We start from the raw sequence: 16,570 nt of genomic DNA, 5'->3' as shown, positions 1-16,570 counted from the left end.
GCAACGAATTGAAGCTCCGGTCACAGTTCGGAATTGAACATTACCAATACGACAAGCCACGGTAGGAAGACAATACATTTGCGCTTAGAAAATGAGGACATGTTCGCATAAATGTTAACCCTTGGTGCACCCTTCATGACCTTTTAATAAGGACACAGAAAAAAATCTCTAAACTTAAAGTACGAATTTTATACTGTAGAAAACTTTACCAGTTTTGACTCAATTCCTTAAGATTCAACAAATGAGTGGGAGCCCAAGGTGAGGACAAGTCCTATGAGTGGATAGTGAGCTACAGCCCGAGAAAGGGCAAGCTTCAATGAGAGGAGTAAGCACGAGCTCAAGCGAGTGCGATTTCCGAAGATGTTAGCGAGTTCGAGCCCTTAGTGAACGCAAGCACATGAGATTAATGATCACTAGATCAAGACAGCGCTAGTGTCACTGAGGATACTGAGACCGAGTACTTGTTTGAGCTACCCTTAGCCTCGCTGAGATTAGTAAGCGCGTGCCCTATTGAGAATAATGACCCTAAGGCCGATTGAATCCAACTGCAAAATCGCCATCTCCGCTTGTGAGAGGTTTAACTAAATTGGAACGCGAAACAAACTGATAGAGTCTGCCCCTTTCCTCCAAATCTATTTTCAGTTCCGCGCCCGAAACCGATTTTCTCTGAAAATTGGTCTTGCTCCTAAGGAGTGGTGTCATTCAGTCGATTAGCACAAATTTAATTGATTTATCAAGGGGTTCAGAGAAACTATTAAAATTTCTTCTTCACCTCTAGAGCCAGTACTTACGAACAATAATTAATTCTCTAGTACCATTTTTGAAAATAAATATACACATTACGAGATGCTGCATGGCTTAATCCTAGTCACTATTACTACTATTGTTGATATACTATTAATAACATTAATACATAATGTAATTAAGCAATGTACCCTGAACTGTAAGTCAACTTATGATACTAATAATACAGTGGTGCCCACCTCCCCTTATGTCCATGACGCATCCCCCCAATTGTCTATCCGTAAGTGTTCTTCCATGAAAAAATCTTCTTTTCGATTAATTCTTACACTCCTTCAAACATATTTATATAGATTTTTACCCCCCCCCCAAATATTTCAATGACGCAGTTTGCGTCATAGCCCCCCTTTGTGGGCACCCCTGAATAATGGGACCGACTGTTAAATACAAATCGTAGAACAAGCTGTAAAATGACTGGAATGACACCACTGGTACCGATTCTGAAACTATTTCTATCAGAAAATATTTCGTTTCCGGGAAAATTGTTCCGTTACCGTTGACAAAGCTGGTTCTTTAAGACTTTCCATCAGGGTGGATTGATTTAAATCAGTCTGATTTAAATCACGATATAAATCAAGATTTAAATCACTTGATTTTTTTGAAAAAAAATCGTTGATTTAAATCGAATTCCGAAAAAAAATAATTTAAAGTGGAAATAAGTAAAATCCGGTTTCTATTCTGTTATTTCGCTTATGGAAGTTAATAATCATAATACAATGAGACTCAAATGTACAGAATAGTGCGAAAACAAGTGTCATGCAGAGGATGATTAGGGAAAATCCCGTTTTGAATAGGTAACGGAGCAATCCTAGTTTCTTCGTTTCTTAACATTGGGTTTAGGTATAAAATCGTTAACTATTCCAACGCGGAAATCACCATCGACATTTAAGACGAAAATTCTTTTTTGTGCGTGTTTGTTTGTTTGTTCCCAGATAATAGGGCGTATTTAGAGGGGTCCTATCCCCTCTCCATTTTTTTTTAAATTTTATAACTTTAGGCGAAATTTATGTATTTCATGCCGCAAGGTAGTTCTGAGTTTTTAAAAATAGGCCCCTGCCAAATATCAGTAACTTCTGTGACAAAAGATGTCATTTTGATAAACGTTGATGTACTTTTTCCATAATGTTTAACCTTTTAAATTATATCACCTATGTTTAGGTAATGGGGTAGAATCTTCATTATTCGATTAAAAATGTATCAATAAGGCTTTTTACTTCGTTTTCTTCAAGACTGGAGGCATTTTAGAACACGTTACATATGCTTTCACGCCTTTCTGCGTTGAGGCATAGTGTGTGATGACGCCATAAATTTAAAAAGATATTTTTGTTATGCGTATTATTTTTTCGCGGATTACATTTTGCATTCAGAAGACAAATTTTGCACACTCGTTCAGTGCACCCCTTAACAATTTTCAGATGTTTTCAGATCTCTGCGTGGAAATAGCGGGGTCCAGAGGGGCAAAGAATGTTTTAAAGAAAAGGATATTTTTAACAAAAAATAGCTTTTTTCTTGATTTTCTCATCTCAGATGGAGACATATGAATGGTGCCGTTTGAAAGGCTGTTCTATTCTGAAGAAAATGATGTACGTACTATTGCTCCTAGGGTAAATAGGGATGTCTCAGGAAACTGTTACCTGAGATCCTGTTTTATACGGGAATCTAGGGTATTTGGGGAATATAATTTTTCTTGGGCTTATTTTTGCACCTACAAGATTGAAATTTTCCACATTTACTCAGTGCCCCCTCAGTATTTTTCAGATTTGTTTCAGATATCTGCCTTAAAACAGGGGGAGGGGTCTACAGAGGTAAAAATTTATATTATATATATATATATATTTAACAGAAAATTCCTTTTTTTTCGTGATTTACCAGCCCCAGATACATGATGGAGGCATTTGAAGGGTACCGTTTGAAAATTTGTTTTATTCTGAAGAGAATAATGTAGAAATCATGATCTTAGGATAAATAGGAATGTCTGAGGTAATTTTTATATTACATCCGGGTCATCTAGGGCATTGTAGGGATGTTCTTAGCGGGACCGCGCCAAGGTTGGACGACGTCAAGGTTGGACGACGACAAGCCTGGACACTTTTTGTGTCCAAGCTTGTCGTTGGCCAACCTTGTCGTCAGCGACCCAAAATGAGATATTTCAAAGCATCTCGGGGTCGATCCCGACAAGCCTGGACACCTTCAGGAATGTGTTCAGACTTGTCGTCGTCCAACCTTGTCGTCAACGACCCAAAATGAGATGTGTCCAGGCTTGTCGGGATCGACCGCGACAAGCTTGGACACCCCAGGAATGTGTCCAGGCTTGTCGTCAACGACCCAATTTGAAATGTCTGTTCCAACAAACTCTACCAGTTAAGGCGTTTCCAGTTCATACATACATGCCCTTCAATATAGAGTTGCATGGCTCGCATCTATATCACGGTGGTATAAAAATAACACTGCAGTATAATCAGAGAGAACAGTTGCCCTTGTACATTGATAACACTAACTGCCCTTGTACACCCGTACAAGTGAATAAACAGTTGTATTTGTCAAATCATTTAATTTAGAAAACGAACATCTAGTTGCTTAGTGGATTAATACCAAGGTTCTTCGAGACCTTTCGTATTCACCCACCAAGTGACCACAAATTATGGTTAGTTGTCCAATATTGAAGGATATGACGAACACAACTATATATCCATTTATTTATTAAGTGTCCAGGCTTGTCGTTGGCCAACCTTGTCGTCAGCGACCCAAAATTAGATGTGTCCAGGTTTGTCGGGGTGGACCCCGACAAGCCTGGACATCATTAGGAATGTGTCCAGGCTTGTCGTCGACCAACTTTGTCGTCAGCGACCCAAAATAAGATTTGTCCAGGCTTGTCGGGATTGACCACGACAAGCTTGGACACCTCAGGAATTCGTTCGAGTCTCGCACAAGAGGATAAATTGAGAAGTGTCCAAGCTTGTCGTTGTCCAAGCTTGTCGTCGTCCAACTTTGTCGTTGTCCAACCTTGTCGGAAGCGACCAAAATTAAGTGTCCAGGCTTGTCGTCGTCCAACCTTGTCTGCGTCCCGTTCTTAGCTCATTGTTAAATAGTTTCCTCACCCTTACTACTCAAGATAAAAGCTTGAAATTTTGTACACACATTTAGTACACCCCTTAGTATTTCCTAGTTGATTTTGAGATCTGTGCGTTAACACAGGGGAATCCAAAGGGGATCAAAATTTAAAACAAAGGGAAAAAAATTCCGATTACTCTCAAAATTTTCCGTTTCAGGGACATGATAGGGAAATGTTAATGTTACCATTTCAAAAGCTGTTCTATTCTAAAGAGAGTGATGTATGTACCATGATCCTAGGATGAATAGGATGATGCTGTAGCTGCTTGATTAAAAGTCTATAATTTACCTTTAAAAATTGCCATAATTTAAAAGGGTTAAAAAACATTGTTTGGGATTGAATAGATTAACGATTGGGGATAATTCAAAATTCAACTCTAATACTTTCACTTAAATGGCATAATTAGCATTTAATACTAATTCCTAATGGTTTTTCTTCAGTTCGCGACTTGTATTATACGAGGAGAAAGATTTGATTTAAATCAAAAAAATCAACAAAAATGATTTTTTTTAAAAAAATCATGATTTTTTTCCACCATGCTTTCCATACTTTAGTTCGCACATAGACTGCACAACATAGTTTGGGAATCGTAAAGTATAACTGACCTACGATACCAATACGCTAACTAACTAGAAGGAACACAGACCAATGTTCTCGTGTCTCTTGATACTTTCTAAACTTTATCTTATCGTGGATCACCTCTCTACCTACTTTCTATGCGAACCACCGTTTATTCTACTATATGTAACTACAGGAAATTGAAGAAGGAAAAACACTACAACTTGCCTACACTATCATTAAAACCAAACCCTACAACAAAGAATAAAAATCAAAACTACTGAAGGTTAAAAGAGGGTAAATGTGTTGTTAAGGAACTACCGACGTTGGCAAAACACCCTTGACGATGACTAAAATAGACGAAAGTTTAATTTCAGTGAGAGGAAGCAATAGTAATCATCCAGAAAGAAACGGAAGCTTCGGATCATATTAAAACCTCTTCAGCATTTACACGTACACTTTTATTACAAAAAGAAAAAGAACAAAATGGAAACGGAACATGAAAAAAAAAATGCTTACATAAAATAGTGCTGAACGTCGTAAAACAGACATAAAAGTGCACTAAAGTACGTACAGAATATCTAATGTCTACCGTAACCTACGTAAGAGTGCTCGAAAATGAGAGATTAAAAAAAAAAAATCTTACGTAACTGATTAGATACTTAAAAAAAAAATAAGTATTTGTTAACCACAAGACAAAATGTGCTGATCATGATTCACCAACGATTTATGTGCAGACATTCGGAAAAATATAATCTTACATTGAACTCTTATAACTAACAGCCGAGAACGAAAAAATACTTTGAGGTGTGTCATTAAAAGTTTCACACTCGAATATAATGACAGAACGCACCATCATCAGTAACTGATTATTATACAGAATACTTACATTTTCAAAAGTGTTTTTAACAATATGTCTGACGCAATTTTATTTACAGGAATCTTTAATTATGCTTCATTTCCAATGATCTGGTTCAACACCTGCAATGAAGAAATATTGCAATATTAAAATTCATTTTTACTTCTTAAATTCGAGTAATGTGCTTCACTCTGCATTTATAATCAACATAATTTAAAATTACCATTTCATCATTATTATACCCCTATCACACACGACGGATGCTGTGATGTTAATGATATTTGGTGGTCATTACAATTAACTCCGCTCATTCTTAATTAAAAGAATTTCGTAATTCTTTCCTCCTGCAAATGAGAAGTGTTCAACGTGCTACATATCAGATCTCTGATGAAGGTGTTCCATTCTCATCATACTTTTTATGTATCACTTATATTACATGGCAGCAAGAATAATAACGAAAACCTTATTGAAATCGAAAACAGAAAAACGTTGTTTTAATTTCAAGCGAGTAATAACTGTAACTTTCAAAAATATATAAGTAATAGATTAAATTACTTTTGTCACTGAAAAACTGGGGATCTAGCCCTCGGGGCTAGATCCGTCACCGAGTAAACTCTGATATCATAGAGTATTAAGTTGAAAAATGACTGTTCTAACGTCGAAGTTCGTTATTACTAAATGCACATCGAAAGTGAAATATGAAGAATTGAATTTTAATCCCCAATTTTACTTACAAATAAATCATACTAACTGACTTGGACACAGGGGTAAAAGTAGATCTGAAAAGGTAGGGGGATGCATGACGTCACGCCGAACTCTTTGCCTTTCAATACCCATAATATTATATATATATATATAATTTTAGGAATTGGGAGGACGCCATAGATATTTTTTGAAGTGGGGTAACGGTGGCCACCCACGTTCCCCCTCACTTTTACCCCTGCCTGGACACATCTACAGTTTATAACATAAGCATTTCAAAACTTCCGGATTACAAGGAGCAAAATTCCTATAGTTGCTGTATCTCAGAAGATTTTTTTCTTTTTTTTAACGGTCAAGATTAGAGAACACGTCTATCTGCCCACTTCCCCAGTGTGCACGTCAATGGTCTAATTTTCATTTATAACAAATTCAATTATCAATCCACTTTGCAACCGAGAATCTAGTTCAATAATTTTGATAAAGTAAACTATAAAATGGAAGTTACAAAGGTCATTATAAAGGTGATACAGCAATTTCTCAAAAGCAGAATGCTCCACTAACACTCTTTCATCTGCAAATATATACTTTTTTACTGTATTTCACATAAGGATTATGTCTTGTTTTAATATTGCTCTAATAGAGCATTTATCAACAGTGGTGACCTGCTTCAGTATTGTTACGTACTGCATTACGTTATGTAATTTTAAATTTAATATATGAAGAAAAAACAATCATATAAAAGAATCAAACAATAACTTCCCACTTATTCGGTCAAAAAGTAACAGAGAAAAGTTGATGATCCTGTTAGCATCAAAGATAATTTGTGTTGCTCTTTATTTTACATTCATATTACGCTAATGGCTAGCGCACGCGCCTTTGATGTATGTGGATCCAATTTCGATTTCCGGCAGGAAAGGATTGAACACATTACAGCGGATCCAGGTTTCACCTTAAACTGTAGGTCCAAATCTTATATAGCCTCGGTGCTAACAAGGAACAATAAGGAACTTCTACAAACACACAAACAAATAAAACGTAAGTCTACATGTAATCAACTAAGTCAGAACATTGGGCGTGAAAAATTATATATACAGGGTGACTAGTAATTCAATACATTCCTTGCAAGGGGATATTCTACAAGTATTTTGGAACATTTTCACCTATATGAACCGGGGGTCGCAAATCAATAGTTTCTGAGTAATTTGCATATGTATGATTTCTTTGAAATTTGCTGGCTAACGACAGATGCACGTGGAAGTTTTACCCTGACCCACTTCCACATATCGTAGAGCGATGAAATTTTACTGTGTAATCCTGCATACCTGTGTAGGCCATCTGGTAATGTACAGCTCGTAACTCTGCACCGTTGCTGTGTTATAGGTCCGAACGTGAAGTAAGGTGTAGTGGTCCAAAATCCATTACTGCACCCCAGAAAGCAGATTGGCAACATCGCAGAAGCACTTGCCCCCTAGGAAATGACTGCATGGTTTGGAAGAGGTGAAATCAAGATAGTGTGCGGTCAAGAGAAAAAGCGAACAATGACGAATTTGATACCCAGGGTCGTGCGCATGTCTGGCCATCATTCGAGCATAGAACGGGTGCGTTGTTTTCCAGGAGGCAGACACCTTTGTCAACATGCCACGCTCTGGGATTTTACAGAATCCCTCATTAGGGATATTACAGACTAAACATCTATCTATTAAAAAGCTACAATAGCAACAAAAGCGCCTGACCTCCAACCTATAGCTTTGGATTTTAAACCTTTCATTTACGGTTATTTGTGACTGCACGTTTAACAAAGACACATATATTTTAAGATATGTATACTATTTACTAAAAAATTTAAAGAGACCTTTTTCATAAAGTTTGTTTAAACTATTGTTCAAAGCCTTTGGATTGTAATAAGTATTTTCCAAAAGCAATGCAAATGAATTGTGCTGCCATCTTTGGAGTTCTTTTAAACTTTACGTTTGTGGACGTTTATATATGTTTGTGGCCAATCCTTTCGACAATGAGATCTCGGAAACTACAGGCTCTAGAAAGATGACGTTTTCACTAATCGATTGCAAATTTGTAGATTGTCCAGTTTTAATTGAATATTAAAAAAAAAAAAAAAAAAACGCATGGCCATTATATCTTTATTACATTTTTACGGGTACACTGGAAGTGTTGAAATTACAAAAAAAAAAAAAAAAAACCCTAAAGCATCCTACGCATTATACATTCCGACACAACATAACTGTATATGAGGGTTACATACCTCTCAGGCGTTTTCATGGCCAAATAATAATGAAAAACGAAGGATAACCATTTCTCCACTCTAAGTTGAATCTTTATTGTTTGGAGTGTTTTGCCCAATGAATCACTGGCATTATAATTAACTGCGTGTGTAATGTATTTGCTTATTACATACTGCATGCAAGAAGAAAGAAAACACTGATCATACATGAATTAAAAACTACAACCGGAAGTAGGCTCAAATCTTGCAAACGGTGCGAGATATTGAAAAAGTAATCGAAAAAATTTCCCCTTTATGGTATCTCTTGCCAATTTTTATCAAGATGCCTTTCACTTGTGTCTGTAAAGGGACATGAATAGATGTGAGGAATAACAAGGAGATTCATGCTCATATGTGAATGATGTGCTGTATAGAGAGCGCAGGTTCAGCTAGTGATAATACATTTCCTAATTTCAACGATGTGAAAGAGGCTGTTTAACAATATTATTATTATTATTTTATTTAATTTGGCAGAAGTGTAGTTCCTCTTTGAAATTCTACAACAAAGAAAATAATTTTGAATTATTATAGCAATGGTTCCCAACCATTTTTGACCGACAACACACTTTACTGAATGACACCGCATTTAACAATAATAACACTGTACTACTGTAATCAGTAGCGTAGCCAGGATGTGTGTTTGGGGGGGGGCCCAAGTGCTGTTATAGGTAAATATAGAAAAATTACAAACAAAACAATATATAAACATGAAAATATGTAAAAAATTACAAACATCTAAGTACCAAAGTAGATTGTCGGACCTCTTTGGGGGGGGGGGGCCCGGCCCCTCCGGGCCCCCCCTTCCCTACGCCACTGACTGTAATACTGTAAGCCCGTAAGTTCTATACAGTAATGACACATTGCAGTATTGAGCATTTCCACAACACAAATAACTAATTTAATAACAAATATCGGTATCGTATCTCAAACTACAGTTCGTGTAGAGGTAAAGAAACAGAGGCACAGAGAATGTCCGCTTTTTATGACTTGATGTTTTTTTTTTTTAAATACTGTATTAATATACACTTTGTTACACATTTTAAATGTATTGTACTGGTTAATAACTCTAACCAATTAACTAGTTTAATTTGATGCTCTTTTGCCTTTCATGATCTTGCCCTATCCCATTCCACAATTTTTGTTTCTATTCTCCTCCAACATGAATTCCAATTTTAGTTTTAACCGTACTGTAGGCAACATTCTTCTAGAAGTGATAGGACGACACGACTTTCATGTTACGCAACACACGCTCAAAACAAACAAACCAAAAATGATTTTTTAATTGCAATTCTCATTCCCCTTGTGAAAAAAGACTCATAGGAATAACACTTCCCAGTGAAGCAAATAAGAGTATACTTAGTCTCTTTTGGCGGGAAATGTACTTCTCATTGCCCATGAAAGGCTTAAAGCAAAGTTGATATAATTACTTATATGAACGGTTCATGTTCTTCCCTCGGTAATTCCTGAACTGTGTAGGAAAAATAATGTTGGGAAATTGAAACCTCATGTGTTTGCTTTACAAAATTAAGTTTTGGAATATGTTGGCAACATGCTCTTTGATTAATAAAAATGACTGGAAAGAGAAAAAATACACTGAATCCCATTGGATTTTGCTTAAAACACTATCGATATATCCCGTGATCAGAGTTGATATGTGCTCCCCCTTTTCCTGTGCATACGCCCATAACTATGGATACTACATGGAAATTGTTCCCATCTTATATGTAACGTGACAGTACACAAATTTTGGGTAAAGATTTTTTTCGGCCAATATTTGAGACTGGGCTCACTCTCATCTCGAATCAAATGTATCTGTCTCGATCTCGATCTTAGTTTCGTCTCGACTAAGTATCGGTATGTTGAATCTGTCTCGTCTCGATTTACAAACGTCCATCTCGATCTCGAACACAGTAATTGGAGGTAATTACACTATAAAATATCCCACTTCTTACTTTATACAAAACGGTAGGAATTTATGTGATTAGTTATCAGAAGAAAGAAAATTTGTACACTCCAAATGTAATAGCCCGTTTCGTTACATAGCTGTTATTATTTGTTGTTCATGTCATTTAAATTTATACAGATCTACTCCATGTTATATATTTTATGTTTTCAGTTATAATTCTGCAGATGGTTCTAATAATTTATTGCTTTGAGTACTCTGTTTATGAATTTACATTGCCATATTTTTAATATATGCATATTGCATTTCAAATCATACACTTTCGCACTAATCACAATTACATACAATGTGTCCGGATGAACATATACGAATAAGAACCAACAGTGAGAGAATCGTCGTCAGAACGTGGAGTGCTATTGTTTTGGTTCGCAGAATTCTAGTCCCCTCAAGATTTAGACAATAATACGGACAAGAACCACCAGACCGTCATTGTATTGTTAGATGACACAAATAATAGCTAGAAACGGGTTCTACGTAAAGGAAGAAAGGCAGTTGGAAAATCCTGTGACTGACGAAGTGGAGACGGTTCGGGAAGCCTTTCGGTGAAGTCCACGCAGTCGCAAACTGATAAAGCGTGAGAGTACACAACTGCGAACCCTGCGTTCGGTTATGCATGATATTGTGCATAAAAGGTTACATCTCAGAGCCTACAAGCTCAGCCTACAGCTTGCTCAAAAACTTCAGTTTGATGACAAGCCTTTGCAGATTCGCATTCGCCGGTGAAATGCTATCGCACATTGATGAGGACAATGATCATCTTAAAGGGGTAGCTTTTTTTTTTGATGAAGCCACTTTTCATACATCAGGTAAGGTGTATAGGCATAATTGCGAGATATAATCTAAATACTGAGCAAAATGTACATCAGTTTGTGAAACATGAACGCAATAGTCTAAAGCGTAAGGTGTGTGTTGACTAAAAATTATGTCATAAGCCCATTCTTCTTTGAAGATGCTACACTTATTATATGGGAAACGTACCTGGCAATGTTGGGAAATTATGCTATACCTAGTACAACAAGATACATGTTCCAACAAGAGGGAGCTCTCCCCATTATGCCCTTGGCGTAAGAGAATTTCTGAACAACCACTTTCAGAACAATTTGGACTACAAAGGGAGGTCCCATTCAATGGGCCCCGAGATCATCCGACTTGATCGTCCTGAACTTTTTTCTTTGGAGGTACGTGAAGACCCAAGTTCAAGATTTGGGTGATCTAAGATAAAATATTACCGATGTTTGTGCATTAGTGGTACCTCAAATGTTATGCAACACCTATATGTTATATTGAGATGAGTTGAGTGATTTTTTTTTTTCCTGCTGGATATAAAATCCCATTCTTTACTCTTTTCGAAAAACAAAACCAGACGATTTTTTTTTATCACTATTGGTTTTCCAGTTATTTAAATTTCTTATTGCTACACTTTCATCCGGACACACTGTATATTATGGAATTCTAACTACCTACATTATAAAATTTGGATTACTCTATAAATTTTTATATTCATGGTTTTTACTTATGCAAAAGATACACGAAAATTGGTGTAAATCGAATTAATACAAACGAATATTGTAAGATTTTAAAATAGTATGTTTATTAAATATTAGGAGTACGTTAAAAGACATTATCTCATATGTAACTATATATATTAACAGTACATAAATAAAGCTGCAAACAATCTGTTCCAACATAACATCAACTGACAGCAAACGACATACTTCTTAGCGCCAAAGAATGCCATTTTGTTAAGATTGATGTAATCTATCAACTGATGTATGTCTTATCTCTGGGCAATATTTTAGCTGAATAGAAAATAAAGAGTTAATCACGACTGTGGGCTGTATCTCATTAACCATTATACGTACTGTCATCCTGCTAGCTTCCTGAGAGTAAACCTCAATGGCAGTCTCACTTTAATAGGTGATGTGGTCTTCGCTCAGAATCATTACAAAATAACTTACTTTTCTCAGAACTATGCATGACCTTTCACACTGACGCATAGGGGTCTATCATGTTTTACTCAGTGAGATTTATCTAATGGTGTATCACTGATCTTTGGACAAAATGCTAATAATTCTAATAATATTGTAGAACTTTTAACACGGCGTCTTTATGACAGGCTTCATCTCTCGAACTTTAGAGGCTCATGAGATACTCTACTGAGCCCCGTTGCTCACCCCTTAGGATATGCATTTTAAAGTCTATGATCTCTTCCCTACAGTTCCCTGGAACTATGGGAAGCCAACGGTGTACATTTTTAGAGCGAACGAACATTTCTCTCTCAAAAAACTAAACAATAAACTTCAGTAACTCTTGCTTGTTATTCAAACAAAATGGCCAGTTTACAATAAGCAGTGAATTGCATTTCCCCTCAAATTAGCGAAAACCATATCACAAGTAAAATGAAACGAGTATCTAACTGAGAACTGGAAATTATAATTAGATATACAGGGTGCGGAAAAAGTCCCGGAACGGTACAATATCTCGCCAAGTATAAAGATTAGCAGAACAAAAATAACTCGTGATAAATAGTTTTGAAAAAGCTATCCAGTTATACCAAACACAACCCATCCCCACCCCCTTCGGGGGTACGGGGTGTAACTTTAGAATTTTAAATCGGAACCTCTATTTCTTATCGCACGTTAGGATTCTCCAGAAAAAGTGACAGTGATTTGACCCAAAATTGAAAATAGTGTTTTCGCAGATGGCGCTTGAATCGACACACACACACACACACAAAAAGGCGGTGCACCAAATGCGAATGTCGTACGGTTAGCGTAATGGATTGCGGATTTAGAGGTTCTGAGTTCGATCCTAGAAATTTCATTGTATTTAGAAGTTACATAGAGTACAAATTTCGATAATTGTTTTGTGAACTAGCTTTATGAAGTAGTTCTTAGTAATAGGGTTATAGTTCATAGGGTTATTTACAAGAAAAATAAACCATTTTTGTCGCCATTTGTATTTTCTTGCAATTAATAAATATGGACACATACACTATTTTTATCGGACCGCGGTGGCTGTGGTAGAGCGTTCACCTCTGGTGTATGGGGTCCCGGGTTCAAACCCTTAACCAAGTGAATTTTGTGGTGGGCAAACACCGTGTGCGTGGGTTTCCTCGGGGGTTCTCCCGTTTCCTCCCACTTTTTCATTCCACCATTTCATTCATTTTTCATTATCACCGTCTCCTTTAGCCTAACCGGAATAACCGTAGGACGTAAAACTCAAAAATTTTATTTAATTTTTTCATTTCACATTATTTTTATCGAAGTTAAAATGTATGAATTCACTATTTGGGTATTAAAATTTACATAAAAATGTTACTCTGCGCGGGAATCGAACACACGACCTCTGATTCTGCAGTCCAGTACGCTATCCGTATGGCTACAGAGTACGATACTGAGACAACATTTTCATAATGTTTTGCCGCCCCTTTTTTGTGTCGATTCAAGCATCATCCGTGAACCGTTTTCAATTTTGGGTCAAATAACTGTCACTTTTTCTAGAGAATCTAAATATCCAATAAGAAATGGGGATTTCCATTTCAACTTTTAAATTTACTCCCCGTATCCCCGAAGGGGGTGGGGGTAGGGGGCTGCGTTTGATATCACTAGATAGCTTTTTCAAAACTATTTAACACGGGTTATATTTGTTTTGCTGATCTGTATATTTCGCAAGATATTTGACCGTTCCAGGACTTTCTCCGCACCTGTATAAGTTAAAAGTTTTTCGTAACGGGCATATTTGTACCCAAACAACACATTAGAACTCAAGCCGTTTACTACTCTGTAACAACAAAAAAAGACCAAGTATGATGAAACACGCTACCAATTACTTATTTACCAAGAAACAGTGTAACAGCCTTGTAATATGAAGTTAATAAATCAAGCTCACGAAACAAACACAAATTGCGTTTACTGGAAAAAGAAAGAATTCAAGGTGTCATTGGTATGCGTGAGGAAACATTCAAGAAAGCACTATTATACATAAGAGAACACAAGGGCGGATCCAGGACCGACTTCTGGGGGGGGGGGGGCGGTGGGTTGTCATAATGCTACTTTTAAGGGCTCCAAACTCTGGGATGGATTTTATTTGTATATATAAAATAAGAAAGTTTCATCTTCTGGGAGGCGACCACTCCAATCGCCTTCCCTGGATTCGCCCCTGAGAGAACAACAAATCTTTTGACTGGAATAGGCCTACTAATGAAATTTGGGCCTTTTCTAGCGCCTGGTGCCTTAACATTTCGTGTTCTTTGGCCAATATGTAGCGGTGTTTTATCATCTTTTTCTCGCCTTTTTCGTGTTATAGTAGCGGAAGGCTCTTCTCCAAGCTCAGCCCTAATCACTGGGAAACCCAGGTTTATACACTATACGAAAGGTTTCTAAAACAATTACTGCTTCATTTAATAGCATTTTGTAAGTACTAGCTGCCTTGCCTTACTTTCTAAGTTTTAGCTGTTCTTCATTATCTTTAAGATATTCACTAAAATTATAAAAGTGGGTGTATGCTTAGTGAGAGCCTTAATTTTAATTTTGTTACATTTAAATATACAAGTTTGAATGGTAATCAGACTCGCTTTTATAAACGGACCCACAGTCTGTGTAAGGAAAAAGTTGAAACAACGAATAAAACGAGTGCACGGTTGGAGAGAGGGACAGAAAACGTTCTTTCAGGCAAATGAAGAGAGGTGATGGCACGGGCAGACTTCATGTAACATTCACTGAGCTCTCGGTACAGCCCGCAAGCAAGTTCATTTACAGACACTAAGCATGTACAGCTACTCCTTATCACTCGTTCGTGTCTGTAGTCCATCATTACTGCCACAAGATCATCTAAAAACGCAATGTTCCTATTGATCCATTGCTGCCAACCGCAGAAATACAAAAGGATAATTCCACAAAATTAACAGGATTGCATTGGTCCTCAAGGTCTTCTGATTTGCGTTCCGTAAAGCATAGCCGGAACTACGAAAGTGAAACTCGATATGTATTGTTAATTAAGTAATATTTTCAAAGTTTTAAGGAAATCACATCAAGCCAAATATAAATGATGTGATCACGGCAAAAGGTTAATCTTCAAGATATTTGGTAGCCGTATTTAATCTGCTAGTTCAATACATGTCATATGTGTAAAAGCATACACTAGCTCCTAAATTATTTTAAGCTCTTCCTACGTGATTCACTTTGTAAATAATAAATACTAATTCTACTGGTTTACTGGAACGAACATTCACATGCAACAGTAACAATACAGGAATATGCTCAAATTGAATGAAAAATAACAGCAACTACTATTTTATATCGTACATAAGCTTGGGGCCGGCCGCAATGATCTAGTAGTAGAATATTCACGTCATGTACGTGGAGTTCCTGGTTCGATCCCTACTAGTGCCAAAATAGGCTTTGTGCAGGAAAACAACGTGTGCGTAGATTTCTCGGAATTCTCTCGTTTCCTCCCACTTTCTTCACTTCAACATTTATTGCATTTTCATCACCACTGCCTCCATTAACCTACACGGCATAAGCGTGAGCAGTAAAATTAAAAGATTTAATTTCATTCTGTACACAATCTTAATGATAAATTTCACACAATGCTAATTCCATATTTTCATTTAACAAAGAAATTTCTCTTCATACATAAGCTAACAAGCATATTTTCTGATCAATTCTTCCATGTAGCGCGTTTATAAATGTAATATAGAGGCCACAAGATTTGACCTGTATGCATGAATAATATGTTAGTCGAGATGAGGTTCACCTTTTGATCTTTGTGTGGATTCCGCCCATATAAAAAATATATGAATTCTGGTAAATCCACGATTGGGAAAGACACTTTCGAAGCACAGCAACACGGATTATGATCTAAATAATACATCTACTGTTCAATCTAAATAATGGACACAGTACTTCCGTAGTTTTTTCAACTTCACCAAGTATGAAACACACTCCCACATACACATACACACAAGGATTTAAACCAGGAAGGAAAATTCACCTTTTAATTTACCAAACCAAATAGATTATAAATAAATAAATATCACAAATCACATCAGCAAAAGCTACGGAAACTCAAGAAACCGGATAATTTGCCACCAACATACACAATGGATTACATTGGATATATAATTTTTACGCCAAATAGCAGGAAATGTTTTCTCGTGATTAGAGATGTTTATAATGGAAGGAAACATTCACAAAAAGGTGAATATTCTTCCTTGAAAACGTGTTTTCTGGCCAATTTTTCTAAATATAAAAGCAGAAATCCGCTACTCCACCTTAAATGTATTGCAAATCAGTA

The 16,570-nt window shown here is 36.6% G+C and overlaps 1 protein-coding gene across 2 annotated transcripts in view; it reads right to left on the bottom strand.

Annotated features, from left to right (window-relative positions):
* The window catches only part of LOC145693608 (phosphatidylcholine:ceramide cholinephosphotransferase 2-like), a 391,824-nt gene that overhangs the window by 324,177 nt on the left and 51,077 nt on the right, over window positions 1-16,570 (bottom strand). For both annotated transcript variants that reach the window (XM_081769752.1, XM_081769788.1), the window contains exon 2: window positions 5,361-5,452. The gene's annotated coding sequence lies outside the window, so the exon portion shown is untranslated. The remainder of the gene's footprint in view (window positions 1-5,360; window positions 5,453-16,570) is intronic.

This window comes from Thermobia domestica, chromosome 1, assembly GCF_964235325.1.
Source record: "Thermobia domestica chromosome 1, izTheDome1.hap1.1, whole genome shotgun sequence".
In the NCBI taxonomy this organism is placed as follows: domain Eukaryota; kingdom Metazoa; phylum Arthropoda; class Insecta; order Zygentoma; family Lepismatidae; genus Thermobia; species Thermobia domestica.
The sequence above is the reverse complement of the archived record's forward strand: the minus strand, read 5'-3'. Positions and strand labels throughout refer to the sequence as shown.